General features: G+C 43.0%; 15 non-coding genes across 15 annotated transcripts; all 15 read right to left on the minus strand.

The window, feature by feature from the left end:
* Nucleotides 1–4,973: 4,973 nt before the first annotated feature.
* On the minus strand, nt 4,974–5,045 carry Trnad-guc (transfer RNA aspartic acid (anticodon GUC)). Its single transcript has one exon. It is a non-coding gene; the product is annotated as a tRNA-Asp (tRNA).
* A 385-nt stretch (nt 5,046–5,430) lies between these two features.
* On the minus strand, nt 5,431–5,503 carry Trnaf-gaa (transfer RNA phenylalanine (anticodon GAA)). Its single transcript has one exon. It is a non-coding gene; the product is annotated as a tRNA-Phe (tRNA).
* A 215-nt stretch (nt 5,504–5,718) lies between these two features.
* Nucleotides 5,719–5,790, minus strand: Trnad-guc (transfer RNA aspartic acid (anticodon GUC)). Its single transcript has one exon. It is a non-coding gene; the product is annotated as a tRNA-Asp (tRNA).
* A 680-nt stretch (nt 5,791–6,470) lies between these two features.
* Trnad-guc (transfer RNA aspartic acid (anticodon GUC)) lies at nt 6,471–6,542 on the minus strand. The gene has a single exon. It is a non-coding gene; the product is annotated as a tRNA-Asp (tRNA).
* Nucleotides 6,543–8,338: 1,796 nt separating this feature from the next.
* On the minus strand, nt 8,339–8,410 carry Trnad-guc (transfer RNA aspartic acid (anticodon GUC)). The gene has a single exon. It is a non-coding gene; the product is annotated as a tRNA-Asp (tRNA).
* Nucleotides 8,411–9,172: 762 nt separating this feature from the next.
* Trnaf-gaa (transfer RNA phenylalanine (anticodon GAA)) lies at nt 9,173–9,245 on the minus strand. Its single transcript has one exon. It is a non-coding gene; the product is annotated as a tRNA-Phe (tRNA).
* A 591-nt stretch (nt 9,246–9,836) lies between these two features.
* Nucleotides 9,837–9,908, minus strand: Trnad-guc (transfer RNA aspartic acid (anticodon GUC)). Its single transcript has one exon. It is a non-coding gene; the product is annotated as a tRNA-Asp (tRNA).
* Nucleotides 9,909–11,340: 1,432 nt separating this feature from the next.
* Nucleotides 11,341–11,412, minus strand: Trnad-guc (transfer RNA aspartic acid (anticodon GUC)). The gene has a single exon. It is a non-coding gene; the product is annotated as a tRNA-Asp (tRNA).
* A 374-nt stretch (nt 11,413–11,786) lies between these two features.
* Trnav-gac (transfer RNA valine (anticodon GAC)) lies at nt 11,787–11,859 on the minus strand. Its single transcript has one exon. It is a non-coding gene; the product is annotated as a tRNA-Val (tRNA).
* A 1,635-nt stretch (nt 11,860–13,494) lies between these two features.
* Trnad-guc (transfer RNA aspartic acid (anticodon GUC)) lies at nt 13,495–13,566 on the minus strand. Its single transcript has one exon. It is a non-coding gene; the product is annotated as a tRNA-Asp (tRNA).
* Nucleotides 13,567–13,952: 386 nt separating this feature from the next.
* On the minus strand, nt 13,953–14,025 carry Trnaf-gaa (transfer RNA phenylalanine (anticodon GAA)). The gene has a single exon. It is a non-coding gene; the product is annotated as a tRNA-Phe (tRNA).
* Nucleotides 14,026–14,692: 667 nt separating this feature from the next.
* Nucleotides 14,693–14,765, minus strand: Trnaf-gaa (transfer RNA phenylalanine (anticodon GAA)). Its single transcript has one exon. It is a non-coding gene; the product is annotated as a tRNA-Phe (tRNA).
* Nucleotides 14,766–14,980: 215 nt separating this feature from the next.
* Trnad-guc (transfer RNA aspartic acid (anticodon GUC)) lies at nt 14,981–15,052 on the minus strand. Its single transcript has one exon. It is a non-coding gene; the product is annotated as a tRNA-Asp (tRNA).
* A 680-nt stretch (nt 15,053–15,732) lies between these two features.
* On the minus strand, nt 15,733–15,804 carry Trnad-guc (transfer RNA aspartic acid (anticodon GUC)). The gene has a single exon. It is a non-coding gene; the product is annotated as a tRNA-Asp (tRNA).
* Nucleotides 15,805–15,814: 10 nt separating this feature from the next.
* Nucleotides 15,815–15,887, minus strand: Trnai-gau (transfer RNA isoleucine (anticodon GAU)). The gene has a single exon. It is a non-coding gene; the product is annotated as a tRNA-Ile (tRNA).
* Between the last annotated feature and the right edge of the window lie 4,094 nt (nt 15,888–19,981).

Genomic DNA, 19,981 nt, shown 5'->3' on the forward strand with positions numbered 1-19,981 from the left:
AAAGTCAATCGAAAGAGCACATGTAGAATTATTAGTGTTATCCAATAAAATTAAAAAAAAAAAGATTAATGTTATATCGCAAACTCCCCGTCGGGGAATCGAACCCCGGTCTCCCGCGTGACAGGCGGGGATACTGACCACTATACTACCGAGGACAGTTACGCTTGCCCACACCCGGGATCGAACTAAGAAAGATTTAGATCTTCAGTCTAACGCTCTCCCAACTGAGCTATTTCGGCACGCCTAGGAGAAATCGGAAAGCAGCTTTATGAGAATGAAACTGGAAAGAATCAGCAAGATGTTATTTGTTCATAAAAGGACGAGAGAAGATACATCTAAGGAAGAATTGTGTTACTCAGCGAATGTGGTTTGTCAAGATTTCTAAAGTCAATCGAAAGCGCACATGTAGAATTATTAGCGTTATCCAATAAAAATAAAAAGATTAAAGAAATATAGCAAACTCCCCGGCGGGGAATCGGGCCCCACTCTCCCGCGTGACAGGCGGGGATACTGACCACTATACTACCGAGGACAGTTAAGCTTGCCGACACCCGGGATCGAACCAAGGACCTTTAGACCTTCAGTCTAACGCTCTCCCAACTGAGCTATTTCGGCACGCCTAGGAGAAATCGGCAAGCAGCTTTATCAGAATGAAACTGGAAAGAATCAGCAAGATGTTATTTGTTCATAAAAGGACGAGAGAAGATACATCTAAGGAAGAATTGTGTTACTCAGCGAATGTGGTTTGTCAAGATTTCTAAAGTCAATCGAAAGCGCACATGTAGAATTATTAGCGTTATCCAATAAAAATAAAAGGATTAAAGAAATATAGCAAACTCCCCGGCGGGGAATCGAACCCCGGTCTCCCGCGTGACAGGCGGGGATACTGACCACTATACTATCGAGGACAGTTACGCTTGCCGAAATCCGGGATGGAACCAGGGACCTTTAGATCTTCAGTCTAACGCTCTCCCAACTGAGCTATTTGGGCACGCCTAGGAGAAACCGGAAAGCAGCTTTACCAGAATGAAACTGGAAAAAATCAGCAAGATGTTATTTGTTCATAAAAGGACGAGAGAAGATACATCTAAGGAAGAATTGTGTTACTCAGCGAATGTGGTTGTCAAGATTTCTAAAGTCAATCGAAAGAGCACATGTAGAATTATTAGTGTTATCCAATAAAAATAAAAAGATTAATATTATATCGCAAACTCCCCGGCGGGGAATCAAACCCCGGTCTCCCCCGTGACAGGCGGGGATGCTGACCACTATACTACCGAGGACAGTTACGCTTGCCGACACCCGGGATCGAACCAAGGACCTTTAGATCTTCAGTCTAACGCTCTCCCAACTGAGCTATTTCGGCACGCCTAGGGGAAATCGGAAAGCAGCTTTACCAGAATGAAATTGGAAAGAATCAGCAAGATGTTATTTGTTCATAAAAGGACGAGAGAAGATACATCTAAGGAAGAATTGTGTTACTCAGCGAATGTGGTTTGTCAAGATTTCTAAAGTCAATCGAAAGCGCACATGTAGAATTATTAGTGTTATCCAATAAAAATAAAAAGGTTAAAGAAATATAGCTAACTCCCCGCCGGGGAATCGAACCCCGGTCTCCCGCGTGACAGGCGGGGATACTGACCACTATACTACCGAGGACAGTTACGCTTGCCGAAACCCGGGATCGAATCAGGGACCTTTAGATCTTCAGACTAACGCTCTCCCAACTGAGCTATTTCGGCACGCCTAGGAGAAATCGGAAAGCAGCTTTACCAGAATGAAACTGGAAAAAATCAGCAAGATGTTATTTGTTCATAAAAGGACGAGAGAAGATACATCTAAGGAAGAATTGTGTTACTCAGCGAATGTGGTTGTCAAGATTTCTAAAGTCAATCGAAAGAGCACATGTAGAATTATTAGTGTTATCCAATAAAAATAAAAAGATTAATGTTATATCGCAAACTCCCCGGCGGGGAATCAAACCCCGGTCTCCCCCGTGACAGGCGGGGATACTGACCACTATACTACCGAGGACAGTTCCGCTTGCCGACACCCGGGATCGAACCAAGGACCTTTAGATCTTCAGTCTAACGCTCTCCCAACTGAGCTATTTCGGCACGCCTAGGGGAAATCGGAAAGCAGCTTTACCAGAATGAAATTGGAAAGAATCAGCAAGATGTTATTTGTTCATAAAAGGACGAGAGAAGATACATCTAAGGAAGAATTGTGTTACTCAGCGAATGTGGTTTGTCAAGATTTCTAAAGTCAATCGAAAGCGCACATGTAGAATTATTAGTGTTATCCAATAAAAATAAAAAGGTTAAAGAAATATAGCTAACTCCCCGCCGGGGAATCGAACCCCGGTCTCCCGCGTGACAGGCGGGGATACTGACCACTATACTACCGAGGACAGTTACGCTTGCCGAAACCCGGGATCGAATCAGGGACCTTTAGATCTTCAGACTAACGCTCTCCCAACTGAGCTATTTCGGCACGCCTAGGAGAAATCGGAAAGCAGCTTTACCAGAATGAAACTGGAAAAAATCAGCAAGATGTTATTTGTTCATAAAAGGACGAGAGAAGTTACATCTAAGGAAGAATTGTGTTACTCAGCGAATGTGGTTGTCAAGATTTCTAAAGTCAATCGAAAGAGCACATGTAGAATTATTAGTGTTATCCAATAAAAATAAAAAGATTAATGTTATATCACAAACTCCCCGGCGGGGAATCAAACCCCGGTCTCCCCCGTGACAGGCGGGGATACTGACCACTATACTACCGAGGACAGTTACGCTTGCCGACACCCGGGATCGAACCAAGGACCTTTAGATCTTCAGTCTAACGCTCTCCCAACTGAGCTATTTCGGCACGCCTAGGGGAAATCGGAAAGCAGCTTTACCAGAATGAAATTGGAAAGAATCAGCAAGATGTTATTTGTTCATAAAAGGACGAGAGAAGATACATCTAAGGAAGAATTGTGTTACTCAGCGAATGTGGTTTGTCAAGATTTCTAAAGTCAATCGAAAGCGCACATGTAGAATTATTAGTGTTATCCAATAAAAATAAAAAGGTTAAAGAAATATAGCTAACTCCCCGCCGGGGAATCGAACCCCGGTCTCCCGCGTGACAGGCGGGGATACTGACCACTATACTACCGAGGACAGTTACGCTTGCCGAAACCCGGGATCGAATCAGGGACCTTTAGATCTTCAGACTAACGCTCTCCCAACTGAGCTATTTCGGCACGCCTAGGAGAAATCGGAAAGCAGCTTTACCAGAGTGAAACTGGAAAGAATCAGCAAGATGTTATTTGTTCATAAAAGGACGAGAGAAGATACATCTAAGGAAGAATTGTGTTACTCAGCGAATGTGGTTTGTCAAGATTTCTAAAGTCAATCGAAAGAGCACATGTAGAATTATTAGTGTTATCCAATAAAAATAAAAAGATTAATGTTATATCGCAAACTCCCCGTCGGGGAATCGAACCCCGGTCTCCCCGCGTGACAGGCGGGGATACTGACCACTATACTACCGAGGACAGTTACGCTTGCCCACACCCGGGATCGAACTAAGAAAGATTTAGATCTTCAGTCTAACGCTCTCCCAACTGAGCTATTTCGGCACGCCTAGGAGAAATCGGAAAGCAGTTTTATGAGAATGAAACTGGAAAGAATCAGCAAGATGTTATTTGTTCATAAAAGGACGAGAGAAGATACATCTAAGGAAGAATTGTGTTACTCAGCGAATGTGGTTTGTCAAGATTTCTAAAGTCAATCGAAAGCGCACATGTAGAATTATTAGTGTTATCCAATAAAAATAAAAAGGTTAAAGAAATATAGCTAACTCCCCGCCGGGGAATCGAACCCCGGTCTCCCGCGTGACAGGCGGGGATACTGACCACTATACTACCGAGGACAGTTACGCTTGCCGAAACCCGGGATCGAATCAGGGACCTTTAGATCTTCAGACTAACGCTCTCCCAACTGAGCTATTTCGGCACGCCTAGGAGAAATCGGAAAGCAGCTTTACCAGAGTGAAACTGGAAAGAATCAGCAAGATGTTATTTGTTCATAAAAGGACGAGAGAAGATACATCTAAGGAAGAATTGTGTTACTCAGCGAATGTGGTTTGTCAAGATTTCTAAAGTCAATCGAAAGAGCACATGTAGAATTATTAGTGTTATCCAATAAAAATAAAAAGATTAATGTTATATCGCAAACTCCCCGTCGGGGAATCGAACCCCGGTCTCCCCGCGTGACAGGCGGGGATACTGACCACTATACTACCGAGGACAGTTACGCTTGCCCACACCCGGGATCGAACTAAGAAAGATTTAGATCTTCAGTCTAACGCTCTCCCAACTGAGCTATTTCGGCACGCCTAGGAGAAATCGGAAAGCAGTTTTATGAGAATGAAACTGGAAAGAATCAGCAAGATGTTATTTGTTCATAAAAGGACGAGAGAAGATACATCTAATAAAGAATTGTGTTACTCAGCGAATGTGGTTTGTCAAGATTTCTAAAGTCAATCGAAAGCGCACATGTAGAATTATTAGTGTTATCCAATAAAAATAAAAAGATTAAAGAAATATAGCAAACTCCCCGGCGGGGAATCGAACCCCGGTCTCCCGCGTGACAGGCGGGGATACTGAACACTATACTACCGAGGACAGTTACGCTTGCCGAAACCCGGGATCGAACCAGGGACCTTTAGATCTTCAGTCTAACGCTATCCCAACTGAGCTATTTCGGCACGCCTAGGAGAAATCGGAAAGCAGCTTTACCAGAATGAAATTGGAAAGAATCAGCAAGATGTTATTTGTTCATAAAAGGACTAGAGAAGATACATCTAAGGAAGAATTGTGTTACTCAGCGAATGTGGTTTGTCAAGATTTCTAAAGTCAATCGAAAGCGCACATGTAGAATTATTAGTGTTATCCAATAAAAATAAAAAGATTAAAGAAATATAGCTAACTCCCCGGCGGGGAATCGAACCCCGGTCTCCCGCGTGACAGGCGGGGATACTGACCACTATACTACCGAGGACAGTTACGCTTGCCGAAACCCGGGATCGAATCAGGGACCTTTAGATCTTCAGTCAAACGCTCTCCCAACTGAGCTATTTCGGCACGCCTAGGAGAAATCGGAAAGCAGCTTTATCAGAATGAAACTGGAAAGAATCAGCAAGATGTTATTTGTTCATAAAAGGACGAGAGAAGATACATCTAAGGAAGAATTGTGTTACTCAGCGAATGTGGTTGTCAAGATTTCTAAAGTCAATCGAAAGAGCACATGTAGAATTATTAGTGTTATCCAATAAAAATAAAAAGATTAATGTTATATCGAAAACTCCCCGGCGGGGAATCAAACCCCGGTCTCCCCCGTGACAGGCGGGGATACAGACCACTATACTACCGAGGACAGTTACACTTGCCGAAACCCGGGATCGAACCAGGGATCTTTAGATCTTCAGTCTAACGCTCTCCCAACTGAGCTATTTCGGCACGCCTAGGGGAAATCGGAAAGCAGCTTTACCAGAATGAAATTGGAAAGAATCAGCAAGATGTTATTTGTTCATAAAAGGACGAGAGAAGATACATCTAAGGAAGAATTGTGTTATTCAGCGAATGTGGTTTGTCAAGATTTCTAAAGTCAATCGAAAGCGCACATGTAGAATTATTAGTGTTATCCAATAAAAATATTAAAGAAATATAGCAAACTCCCCGGCGGGGAATCGAACCCCGGTCTCCCGCGTGACAGGCGGGGATACTGACCACTATACTACCGAGGACAGTTACGCTTGCCGAAACCCGGGATCGAATCAGGGACCTTTAGATCTTCAGTCAAACGCTCTCCCAACTGAGCTATTTCGGCACGCCTAGGAGAAATCGGAAAGCAGCTTTATCAGAATGAAACTGGAAAGAATCAGCAAGATGTTATTTGTTCATAAAAGGACGAGAGAAGATACATCTAAGGAAGAATTGTGTTACTCAGCGAATGTGGTTTGTCAAGATTTCTAAAGTTAATCGAAAGTGCACATGTAGAATTATTAGCGTTATCCAATAAAAATAAAAAGATTAAAGAAATATAGCAAACTCCCCGGCGGGGGATCGTACCCCGGTCTCCCGCATGACAGGCGGGGATACTGACCACTATACTATCGAGGACAGTTACGCTTGCCGAAACCCGGGATCGAACCAGGGACCTTTAGATCTTCAGTCTAACGCTCTCCCAACTGAGGTATTTCGGCACGCCTAGGAGAAATCGGAAAGCAGCTTTACCAGAATGAAACTGGAAAGAATCAGCAAAATGTTATTTGTTCATAAAAGGACGAGAGAAGATACATCTAAGGAAGAATTGTGTTACTCAGCGAATGTGGTTTGTCAAGATTTCTAAAGTCAATCGAAAGCGCACATTTAGAATTATTAGTGTTATCCAATAAAAATAAAAAGATTAAAGAAATATAGCTAACTCCCCGGCGGGGAATCGAACCCCGGTCTCCCGCGTGACAGGCGGGGATACTGACCACTATACTACCGAGGACAGTTACGCTTGCCGAAACCCGGGATCGAATCAGGGACCTTTAGATCTTCAGTCAAACGCTCTCCCAACTGAGCTATTTCGGCACGCCTAGGAGAAATCGGAAAGCAGCTTTATCAGAATGAAACTGGAAAGAATCAGCAAGATGTTATTTGTTCATAAAAGGACGAGAGAAGATACATCTAAGGAAGAATTGTGTTACTCAGCGAATGTGGTTTGTCAAGATTTCTAAAGTCAATCGAAAGCGCACATGTAGAATTATTAGCGTTATCCAATAAAAATAAAAAGATTAAAGAAATATAGCAAACTCCCCGGCGGGGAATCGAACCCCGATATCCCGCGTGACAGGCGGGGATACTGACCACTATACTACCGAGGACAGTTACGCTTGCCGAAACCCGGGACCTTTAGATCTTCAGTCTAACGCTCTCCCAACTGAGCTATTTCCGCACGCCTAGGAGAAATCGGAAAGCAGCTTTACCAGAATGAAATTGGAAAGAATCAGCAAGATGTTATTTGTTCATAAAAGGACGAGAGAAGATACATCTTATAAAGAATTGTGTTACTCAGCGAATGTGGTTTGTCAAGATTTCTAAAGTCAAACGAAAGCGCACATGTAGAATCATTAGTGTTATCCAATAAAAATAAAAAGATTAAAGAAATATAGCAAACTCCCCGGCGGATAATCGAACCCTGGTCTCCCGCGTGACAGGCGGGGATACTGACCACTATACTACCGAGGACAGTTACGCTTGCCGACATCCGGGATCGAACCAAGGACCTTTAGATCTTCAGTCTAACGCTCTCCCAACTGAGCTATTTCGGCCCGCCTAGGAGAAATCGGAAAGCAGCTTTATGAGAATGAAACTGGAAAGAATCAGCAAGATGTTATTTATTCATAAAAGGACGAGAGAAGATACATCTAAGGAAGAATTGTGTTACTCAGCGAATGTGGTTTGTCAAGATTTCTAAAGTCAATCGAAAGCGCACATGTAGAATTATTAGTGTTATCCAATAAAAATAAAAAGATTAAAGAAATATAGCTAACTCCCCGGCAGGGAATCGAACCCCGGTCTCCCGCGTGACAGACGGGGATACTGACCACTATACTACTGAGGACAGTTACGCTTGCCGAAACCCGGGATCGAACCAGGGACCTTTAGATCTTCAGTCTAACGCTCTCCGAACTGAGCTATTTCGGCACGCCTAGGAGAAATCGGAAAGCAGCTTTACCAGAATGAAATTGGAAAGAATCAGCAAGATGTTATTTGTTCATAAAAGGACGAGAGAAGATACATCTAAGGAAGAATTGTGTTACTCAGCGAATGTGGTTTGTCAAGATTTCTAAAGTCAATCGAAAGAGCACGTGTAGAATTATTAGTGTTATCCAATAAAAATAAAAAGATTAATGTTATATCGCAAACTCCCCGGCGGGGAATCGAACCCCGGTCTCCCGCGTGACAGGCGGGGATACTGACCACTATACTACCGAAGACAGTTCCGCTTGCCGACACCCGGGATCGAACCAAGGACCTTTAGATCTTCAGTCTAACGCTCTCCCAACTGAGCTATTTCGGCACGCCGAGGAGAAATCGGAAAGCAGCTTTATGAGAGTGAAACTGGAAAGAATCAGCAAGATGTTATTTGTTCATAAAACTACGAGAGAAGATACATCTAAGGAAGAATTGTGTTACTCAGCGAATGTGGTTTGTCAAGATTTCTAAAGTCAATCGAAAGCGCACATGTAGAATTATTAGTGTTTTCCAATAAAAATAAAAAGATTAAAGAAATATAGCTAACTCCCCGGCGGGGAATCGAACCCCGGTCTCCCGCGTGACAGGCGGGGATACTGACCACTATACTACCGAGGACAGTTACGCTTGCCGAAACCCGGGATCGAATCAGCGACCTTTAGATCTTCAGTCAAACGCTCTCCCAACTGAGCTATTTCGGCACGCCTAGGAGAAATCGGAAAGCAGCTTTATCAGAATGAAACTGGAAAGAATCAGCAAGATGTTATTTGTTCATAAAAGGACGAGAGAAGATACATCTAAGGAAGAATTGTGTTACACAGCGAATGTGGTTTGTCAAGATTTCTAAAGTCAATCGAAAGAGCACATGTAGAATTATTAGTGTTATCCAATAAAACTAAAAAGATTAATGTTATATCGCAAACTCCCCGTCGGGGAATCGAACCCCGATATCCCGCGGGACAGGCGGGGATACTGACCACTATACTACCGAGGACAGTTACGATTGCCGAAACCCGGGATCGAACCAGGAACCTTTAGATCTTCAGTCAAACGCTCTCACAACTGAGCTATTTCGGCACGCCTAGGAGAAATCGGAAAGCAGCTTTATCAGAATGAAACTGGAAAGAATCAGCAAGATGTTATTTGTTCATAAAAGGACGAGAGAAGATACATCTAAGGAAGAATTGTGTTACTCAGCGAATGTGGTTTGTCAAGATTTCTAAAGTCAATCGAAAGCGCACATGTAGAATTATTAGTGTTATCCAATAAAAATAAAAAGATTAAAGAAATATAGCTAACTCCCCGGCGGGGAATCGAACCCCGGTCTCCCACGTGACAGGCGGGGATACTGACCACTATACTACTGAGGACAGTTACGCTTGCCGAAACCCGGGATCGAACCAGGGACCTTTAGATCTTCAGTCTAACGCTCTCCCAACTGAGCTATTTCGGCACGCCTAGGGGAAATCGGAAAGCAGCTTTACCAGAATGAAATTGGAAAGAATCAGCAAGATGTTATTTGTTCATAAAAGGACGAGAGAACATACATCTAAGGAAGAATTGTGTTACTCAGCGAATGTGGTTTGTCAAGAGTTCTAAAGTCAATCGAAAGCGCACATGTAGAATTATTAGTGTTATCCAATAAAACTAAAAAGATTAATGTTATATCGCGAACTCCCCGGCGGGGAATCGAACCCCGATATCCCGCGGGAAAGGCGGGGATACTGACCACTATACTACCGAGGACAGTTACGATTGCCGAAACCCGGGATCGAACCAGGGACCTTTAGATCTTCAGTCTAACGCTCTCCCAACTGAGTTATTTCGGCACGCCTAGGAGAAATCGGAAAGCAGCTTTACCAGAATGAAATTGGAAAGAATCAGCAAGATGTTATTTGTTCATAAAAGGACGAGAGAAGATACATCTAATAAAGAATTGTGTTACTCAGCGAATGTGGTTTGTCAAGATTTCTAAAGTCAATCGAAAGCGCACATGTAGAATTATTAGTGTTATCCAATAAAAATATTAAAGAAATATAGCAAACTCCCCGGCGGGGAATCGAACCCCGGTCTCCCGCGTGACAGGCGGGGATACTGACCACTATACTACCGAGGACAGTTACGCTTGCCGAAACCCGGGATCGAATCAGGGACCTTTAGATCTTCAGTCAAACGCTCTCCCAACTGAGCTATTTCGGCACGCCTAGGAGAAATCGGAAAGCAGCTTTATCAGAATGAAACTGGAAAGAATCAGCAAGATGTTATTTGTTCATAAAAGGACGAGAGAAGATACATCTAAGGAAGAATTGTGTTACTCAGCGAATGTGGTTTGTCAAGATTTCTAAAGTTAATCGAAAGTGCACATGTAGAATTATTAGCGTTATCCAATAAAAATAAAAAGATTAAAGAAATATAGCAAACTCCCCGGCGGGGAATCGAACCCCGGTCTCCCGCGTGACAGGCGGGGATACTGACCACTATACTATCGAGGACAGTTACGCTTGCCGAAACCCGGGATCGAATCAGGGACCTTTAGATCTTCAGTCAAACGCTCTCCCAACTGAGCTATTTCGGCACGCCTAGGAGAAATCGGAAAGCAGCTTTATCAGAATGAAACTGGAAAGAATCAGCAAGATGTTATTTGTTCATAAAAGGACGAGAGAAGATACATCTAAGGAAGAATTGTGTTACTCAGCGAATGTGGTTTGTCAAGATTTCTAAAGTCAATCGAAAGCGCACATGTAGAATTATTAGCGTTATCCAATAAAAATAAAAAGATTAAAGAAATATAGCAAACTCCCCGGCGGGGAATCGAACCCCGGTCTCCCGCGTGACAGGCGGGGATACTGCCCACTATACTACCGAGGACAGTTACGCTTGCCGAAACCCGGGATCGAATCAGGGACCTTTAGATCTTCAGTCTAACGCTCTCCCAACTGATGTATTTCGGCACGCCTAGGAGAAATCGGAAAGCAGCTTTACCAGAATGAAACTGGAAAGAATCAGCAAAATGTTATTTGTTCATAAAAGGACGAGAGAAGATACATCTAAGGAAGAATTGTGTTACTCAGCGAATGTGGTTTGTCAAGATTTCTAAAGTCAATCGAAAGCGCACATGTAGAATTATTAGTGTTATCCAATAAAAATAAAAAGATTAAAGAAATATAGCTAACTCCCCGCCGGGGAATCGAACCCCGGTCTCCCGCGTGACAGGCGGGGATACTGCCCACTATACTACCGAGGACAGTTACGCTTGCCGAAACCCGGGATCGAATCAGGGACCTTTAGATCTTCAGTCAAACGCTCTCCCAACTGAGCTATTTCGGCACGCCTAGGAGAAATCGGAAAGCAGCTTTATCAGAATGAAACTGGAAAGAATCAGCAAGATGTTATTTGTTCATAAAAGGACGAGAGAAGATACATCTAAGGAAGAATTGTGTTACTCAGCGAATGTGGTTTGTCAAGATTTCTAAAGTCAATCGAAAGCGCACATGTAGAATTATTAGCGTTATCCAATAAAAATAAAAAGATTAAAGAAATATAGCAAACTCCCCGGCGGGGAATCGAACCCCGGTCTCCCGCGTGACAGGCGGGGATACTGACCACTATACTACCGAGGACAGTTACGCTTGCCGAAACCCGGGACCTTTAGATCTTCAGTCTAACGCTCTCCCAACTGAGCTATTTCCGCACGCCTAGGAGAAATCGGAAAGCAGCTTTACCAGAATGAAATTGGAAAGAATCAGCAAGATGTTATTTGTTCATAAAAGGACGAGAGAAGATACATCTTATAAAGAATTGTGTTACTCAGCGAATGTGGTTTGTCAAGATTTCTAAAGTCAAACGAAAGCGCACATGTAGAATCATCAGTGTTATCCAATAAAAATAAAAAGATTAAAGAAATATAGCAAACTCCCCGGCGGATAATCGAACCCCGGTCTCCCGCGTGACAGGCGGGGATACTGACAACTATACTACCGAGGAAAGTTACGCTTGCCGTAACCCGGGATCGAACCAGGGACCTTTAGATCGTCAGTCTAACGCTCTCCCAACTGAGCAATTTCGGCACGCCTAGGAGAAATCGGAAAGCAGCTTTACCAGAATGAAATTGGAAAGAATCAGCAAGATGTTATTTTTTCATAAAAGGACGAGAGAAGATACATCTAAGGAAGAATTGTGTTACTCAGCGAATGTGGTTTGTCAAGATTTCTAAAGTCAATAGAAAGCGCACATGTAGAATTATTAGTGTTATCCAATAAAAATAAAAAGATTAAAGAAGTATAGCAAACTCCCCGGCGGGGAATCGAACCCCGGTCTCCCGCGTGACAGGCGGGGATACGCGGGAGAAATCGGAAAGCAGCTTTATCAGAATGAAACTGGAAAGAATCAGCAAGATGTTATTTGTTCAGCAAATGTTATTTGTTCATAAAAGGACGAGAGAAGATACATCTAAGGAAGAATTGTGTTACTCAGCGAATGTGGTTTGTCAAGATTTCTAAAGTCAATCGAAAGCGCACATGTAGAATTATTAGTGTTATCCAATAAAAATAAAAAGATTAAAGAAATATAGCAAACTCCCCTTCGGGGAATCGAACCCCGGTCTCCCGCGTGACAGGCGGGGATACTGACCACTATACTATCGAGGACAGTTACGCTTGCCGAAATCCGGGATCGAACCAGGGACCTTTAGATCTTCAGTCTAACGCTCTCCCAACTGAGCTATTTGGGCACGCCTAGGAGAAATCGGAAAGCAGCTTTACCAGAATGAAACTGGAAAAAATCAGCAAGATATTATTTGTTCATAAAAGGACGAGAGAAGATACATCTAAGGAAGAATTGTGTTACTCAGCGAATGTGGTTTGTCAAGATTTCTAAAGTCAATCGAAAGAGCACATGTAGAATTATTAGTGTTATCCAATAAAAATAAAAAAATTAATGTTATATCGCAAACTCCCCGGTGGGGAATCGAACCCTGGTCTCCCGCGTGACAGGCGGGGATACTGACCACTATACTACCGAGGACAGTTACGCTTGCCGACATCCGGGATCGAACCAAGGACCTTTAGATCTTCAGTCTAACGCTCTCCCAACTGAGCTATTTCGGCCCGCCTAGGAGAAATCGGAAAGCAGCTTTATGAGAATGAAACTGGAAAGAATCAGCAAGATGTTATTTGTTCATAAAAGGACGAGAGAAGATACATCTAAGGAAGAATTGTGTTACTCAGCGAATGTGGTTTGTCAAGATTTCTAAAGTCAATCGAAAGCGCACATGTAGAATTATTAGTGTTATCCAATAAAAATAAAAAGATTAAAGAAATATAGCTAACTCCCCGGCAGGGAATCGAACCCCGGTCTCCCGCGTGACAGACGGGGATACTGACCACTATACTACTGAGGACAGTTACGCTTGCCGAAACCCGGGATCGAACCAGGGACCTTTAGATCTTCAGTCTAACGCTCTCCGAACTGAGCTATTTCGGCACGCCTAGGGGAAATCGGAAAGCAGCTTTATGAGAGTGACACTGGAAAGAATCAGCAAGATGTTATTTGTTCATAAAACTACGAGAGAAGATACATCTAAGGAAGAATTGTGTTACTCAGCGAATGTGGTTTGTCAAGATTTCTAAAGTCAATCGAAAGCGCACATGTAGAATTATTAGTGTTTTCCAATAAAAATAAAAAGATTAAAGAAATATAGCTAACTCCCCGGCGGGGAATCGAACCCCGGTCTCCCGCGTGACAGGCGGGGATACTGACCACTATACTACCGAGGACAGTTACGCTTGCCGAATCCCGGGATCGAATCAGCGACCTTTAGATCTTCAGTCAAACGCTCTCCCAACTGAGCTATTTCGGCACGCCTAGGAGAAATCGGAAAGCAGCTTTATCAGAATAAAACTGGAAAGAATCAGCAAGATGTTATTTGTTCATAAAAGGACGAGAGAAGATACATCTAAGGAAGAATTGTGTTACACAGTGAATGTGGTTTGTCAAGATTTCTAAAGTCAATCGAAAGAGCACATGTAGAATTATTAGTGTTATCCAATAAAACTAAAAAGATTAATGTTATATCGCAAACTCCCCGTCGGGGAATCGAACCCCGATATCCCGCGGGACATTCGGGGATACTGACCACTATACTACCGAGGACAGTTACGATTGCCGAAACCCGGGATCGAACCAGGGACCTTTAGATCTTCAGTCTAACGCTCTCCCAACTGAGCTATTTCGGCACGCCTAGGAGAAATCGGAAAGCAGCTTTATCAGAATGAAACTGGAAAGAATCAGCAAGATGTTATTTGTTCATAAAAGGACGAGAGAAGATACATCTAAGGAAGAATTGTGTTACTCAGCGAATGTGGTTTGTCAAGATTTCTAAAGTCAATCGAAAGCGCACATGTAGAATTATTAGCGTTATCCAATAAAAATAAAAAGATTAAAGAAATATAGCAAACTCCCCGGCGGGGAATCGAACCCCGGTCTCCCGCGTGACAGGCAGGGATACTGACCACTATACTACCGAGGACAGTTACGCTTGCCGAAACCCGGGACCTTTAGATCTTCAGTCTAACGCTCTCCCAACTGAGCTATTTCGGCACGCCTAGGAGAAATCGGAAAGCAGCTTTATCAGAATGAAACTGGAAAGAATCAGCAAGATGTTATTTGTTCATAAAAGGACGAGAGAAGATACATCTAAGGAAGAATTGTGTTACTCAGTGAATGTGGTTTGTCAAGATTTCTAAAGTCAATCGAAAGCGCACATGTAGAATTATTAGTGTTATCCAATAAAAATAAAAAGATTAAAGAAATATAGCTAACTCCCCGGCGGGGAATCGAACCCCGGTCTCCCACGTGACAGGCGGGGATACTGACCACTATACTACTGAGGACAGTTACGCTTGCCGAAACCCGGGATCGAACCAGGGACCTTTAGATCTTCAGTCTAACGCTCTCCCAACTGAGCTATTTCGGCACGCCTAGGGGAAATCGGAAAGCAGCTTTACCAGAATGAAATTGGAAAGAATCAGCAAGATGTTATTTGTTCATAAAAGGACGAGAGAAGATACATCTAAGGAAGAATTGTGTTACTCAGCGAATGTGGTTTGTCAAGATTTCTAAAGTCAATCGAAAGCGCACATGTAGAATTATTAGTGTTATCCAATAAAAATATTAAAGAAATATAGCAAACTCCCCGGCGGGGAATCGAACCCCGGTCTCCCGCGTGACAGGCGGGGATACTGACCACTATACTACCGAGGACAGTTACGCTTGCCGAAACCCGGGATCGAATCAGGGACCTTTAGATCTTCAGTCAAACGCTCTCCCAACTGAGCTATTTCGGCACGCCTAGGAGAAATCGGAAAGCAGCTTTATCAGAATGAAACTGGAAAGAATCAGCAAGATGTTATTTGTTCATAAAAGGACGAGAGAAGATACATCTAAGGAAGAATTGTGTTACTCAGCGAATGTGGTTTGTCAAGATTTCTAAAGTTAATCGAAAGTGCACATGTAGAATTATTAGCGTTATCCAATAAAAATAAAAAGATTAAAGAAATATAGCAAACTCCCCGGCGGGGAATCGAACCCCGGTCTCCCGCGTGACAGGCGGGGATACTGACCACTATACTATCGAGGACAGTTACGCTTGCCGAAACCCGGGATCGAACCAGGGACCTTTAGATCTTCAGTCTAACGCTCTCCCAACTGAGGTATTTCGGCACGCCTAGGAGAAATCGGAAAGCAGCTTTACCGGAATGAAACTGGAAAGAATCAGCAAAATGTTATTTGTTCATAAAAGGACGAGAGAAGATACATCTAAGGAAGAATTGTGTTACTCAGCGAATGTGGTTTGTCAAGATTTCTAAAGTCAATCGAAAGCGCACATGTAGAATTATTAGTGTTATCCAATAAAAATAAAAAGATTAAAGAAATATAGCTAACTCCCCGGCGGGGAATCGAACCCCGGTCTCCCGCGTGACAGGCGGGGATACTGACCACTATACTACCGAGGACAGTTACGCTTGCCGAAACCCGGGATCGAATCAGGGACCTTTAGATTATCAGTCAAACGCTCTCCCAACTGAGCTATTTCGGCACGCCTAGGAGAAATCGGAAAGCAGCTTTATCAGAATGAAACTGGAAAGAATCAGCAAGATGTTATTTGTTCATAAAAGGACGAGAGAAGATACATCTAAGGAAGAATTGTGTTACTCAGCGAATGTGGTTTGTCAAGATTTCTAAAGTCAATCGAAAGCGCACATGTAGAATTATTAGCGTTATCCAATAAAAATAAAAAGATTAAAGAAATATAGCAAACTCCCCGGCTGGGAATCGAACCCCGGTCTCCCGCGTGACAGGCGGGGATACTGACCACTATACTACCGAGGACAGTTACGCTTGCCTAAACCCGGGACCTTTAGATCTTCAGTCTAACGCTCTCCCAACTGAGCTATTTCCGCACGCCTAGGAGAAATCGGAAAGCAGCTTTACCAGAATGAAATTGGAAAGAATCAGCAAGATGTTATTTGTTCATAAAAGGACGAGAGAAGATACATCTAAGGAAGAATTGTGTTACTCAGCGAATGTGGTTTGTCAAGATTTCTAAAGTCAATAGAAAGCGCACATGTAGAATTATTAGTGTTATCCAATAAAAATAAAAAGATTAAAGAAGTATAGCAAACTCCCCGGCGGGGAATCGAACCCCGGTCTCCCGCGTGACAGGCGGGGATACGCGGGAGAAATCGGAAAGCAGCTTTATCAGAATGAAACTGGAAAGAATCAGCAAGATGTTATTTGTTCAGCAAATGTTATTTGTTCATAAAAGGACGAGAGAAGATACATCTAAGGAAGAATTGTGTTACTCAGCGAATGTGGTTTGTCAAGATTTCTAAAGTCAATCGAAAGAGCACGTGTAGAATTATTAGTGTTATCCAATAAAAATAAAAAGATTAATGTTATATCGCAAACTCCCCGGCGGGGAATCGAACCCCGGTCTCCCGCGTGACAGGCGGGGATACTGACCACTATACTACCGAAGACAGTTCCGCTTGCCGACACCCGGGATCGAACCAAGGACCTTTAGATCTTCAGTCTAACGCTCTCCCAACTGAGCTATTTCGGCACGCCGAGGAGAAATCGGAAAGCAGCTTTATGAGAGTGAAACTGGAAAGAATCAGCAAGATGTTATTTGTTCATAAAACTACGAGAGAAGATACATCTAAGGAAGAATTGTGTTACTCAGCGAATGTGGTTTGTCAAGATTTCTAAAGTCAATCGAAAGAGCACATGTAGAATTATTAGTGTTATCCAATAAAACTAAAAAGATTAATGTTATATCGCAAACTCCCCGGCGGGGAATCGAACCCCGGTCTCCCGCGTGACAGGCGGGGATACTGACCACTATACTACCGAAGACAGTTCCGCTTGCCGACACCCGGGATCGAACCAGGGACCTTTAGATCTTCAGTCTAACGCTCTCCCAACTGAGTTATTTCGGCGCTCCTTGGAGACATCGGAAAGCAACTTTACCAAAATGAAATTGGTTAGAATCGGCATTATATTATTTGTTCATAAAATGACGAGAGAAGATACTTCTAAGGAAGAATTGTGTTACTCAGCGAACGTGGTTTGTCAAGATTTCTAAAGTCAATCGAAAGCGTACATGTAAAATTATTAATGTTATCCAATAACAAAAGAAAGGATTAACGCTATATCCCACACTCCCCGGGGGGGGGGAATCGAACCCCTTTCTCCCGCGTGTCAAGCGGGGATACTGAGCACTATACTAACGAGGACACTTACGGTTGCCGAAAACCATGATCGAAGCAGGGACCTTTAGATTTTCAGTCTAACGCTCTCGAAACTGAGCTATTTCCGCACGCCTAGGTGACATCGTAAAGCAGCTTTACCAGAATGAAATTGGAAAGAATCAGCAAAATGTTATTTGTTCATAAAAGGACGAGAGAAGATACATCTAAGGAAGAATTGTGTTACTCAGCGAATGGGGTTTGTCAAGATTTCAAAAGTCAATCGCAAGCGCACATGTCACATTATTAATGTTATCCAACAACACAAGAAAGGATTAATGCTATATCCCACACTCCCCGTGGTTGAATCGAAACACGGTCTACCGCATGACATGCGGGGACTATACTACCGAGGACACTTACGCATGCCGAAAGCGGGATCGAACCAGCGACCTTTAGAACTTCAGTCTAACGCGCTCCCAAGTGAGCTATTTCGGCACGCCTTGGAGACATCGGAAAGCAACTTTATCAAAAATGAAATTGGAAAAAATCGGCATTATGTTATTTGTTCATAAAATGACGAGAGAAGATACATCTAAGGAAGAATTGTGTTACTCAGCGAATGAGGTTTGTCAAGATTTCTAAAGTCAATCGAAAGCGTACATGTACAATTATTAGAGTTATCGAATAAAAACAAAAGGATTAATGCTATATCGCACAATCCCCGGCGGTGTATCGAACCACGATCTCCCGCGTGACAGGCGGGGATCCTGACCACAATACTATTGAGGACACTTTTGCTTGCCGAACACATGGATCGAACCAGGGTCGTTTAGATCTTCAGTCTAACGCTCTCTAAACAGAGCTATTTCGACGCGCCTTGGAGACATCGGAAAGCAACTTTACCAGAATGAAATTGGAAAGAATCGGCAAGATGTTATTTGTTCATAAAAGGACGAGAGAAGATACATCTAATGAAGAATTGTGTTACTCTGCGAATCTGGTTTCTCAAGATTTCTAAAGTCAATCGAAAGCGCACATGTACAGTTATTAGTGTTATCCAATAAAAATAAAAATATCAATACTATATCTAACACTCCCCGGTCTGGAATTGAACCGCGTTCTCCCGCCTGACAGGCGGGTATCCCAACCACTATACTACCGAGCACACTTACGCTTGCCGAAACACGTGATCTAACAAGGGACCTTTAGATCTACAGTCCAACGCTCTCCCAACTGAACTATTTCGGCACGCTTTGGAGACATCGGAAAGCATTTTTATAAATGAAATTGGAAAGAATCGGCATCATGTCATTTGTTAATAAAATGACAAGAGAAGATACATCTAAGGAAGAATTGTGTTACTCAACGAATGTGGTTTGTCAAGATTTCTAAAGTCAATCGAAAGCGTACATGTACAATTAATAGTGTTATCGAATAAAAACAAAAGGATTAATGCTATATCGCACACTCCCCGGCGGTGTATCGAACCACGATCTCCCGCGTGACAGGCGGGGATCCTGACCACTATAATATTGAGGACACTTTTGCTTGCCGAAACCCTGGATCGAACCAGGGTCGTTTAGATCTTCAGTCTAACGCTCTCTAAACAGAGCTATTTCGACGCGCCTTGGAGACATCGGAAAGCAACTTTACCAAAATGAAATTGGAAAGAATCGGCATCATGTCATTTGTTCATAAAATGACAAGAGAAGATACATCTAAGGAAGAATTGTGTTACTCAACGAATGTGGTTTGTAAAGAATTCTAAAGTCAATCGAAAGTGCAAAACTACAATTATTAGTGTTATAGAATAAAAACAAAAGGATTAATGCTACATCGCACTCTCCCCGGCGGTGTATCGAACCACGATCTCCCGCGTGACAGGCGGGGATCCTGACCATTTTGCTATTGAGGACACTTTTGCTTGCCAAAACCCGGGATTGCACCAGGGACCTTTAGATCTTCAGTCTAACGCTCTCCCAACAGAGCTATTTCGGCTCGCCTTGGAGACATCGGATAGCAACTTTACCAAATTGAAATTGGAAAGAATCGGCATTATGCTATTTGTTCATAAACTGACAAGAGAAGATACATCTACGGAAGAATTGTGTTACTCAGCGAATGAGGTTTGTCAAGATTTCTAAAGGCAATCGAAAGCGTACATGTACACTTATTAGTGTTATCGAATAAAAACAAAAGGATTAATGCTATATCGCACTCTCCCCGGCGGTGTATCGAAACACGATCTCCCGCGTGACAGGTGGGGATCCTGACCACTATACTATTAGACACTTTTGCTTGCCAAAACCCTGGATTGAACCAGGGTCGTTTAGATCTTCAGTCTAACGCTCTCCTAACAGAGCTATTTCGGCGCGCCTTGGAGACATCGGAAAGCAACTTTACCAAAATGAAATTGGAAAGAATCGGCATTATGCTATTT

Source organism: Argiope bruennichi, chromosome 7, assembly GCF_947563725.1.
Source record: "Argiope bruennichi chromosome 7, qqArgBrue1.1, whole genome shotgun sequence".
NCBI lineage: Eukaryota > Metazoa > Arthropoda > Arachnida > Araneae > Araneidae > Argiope > Argiope bruennichi.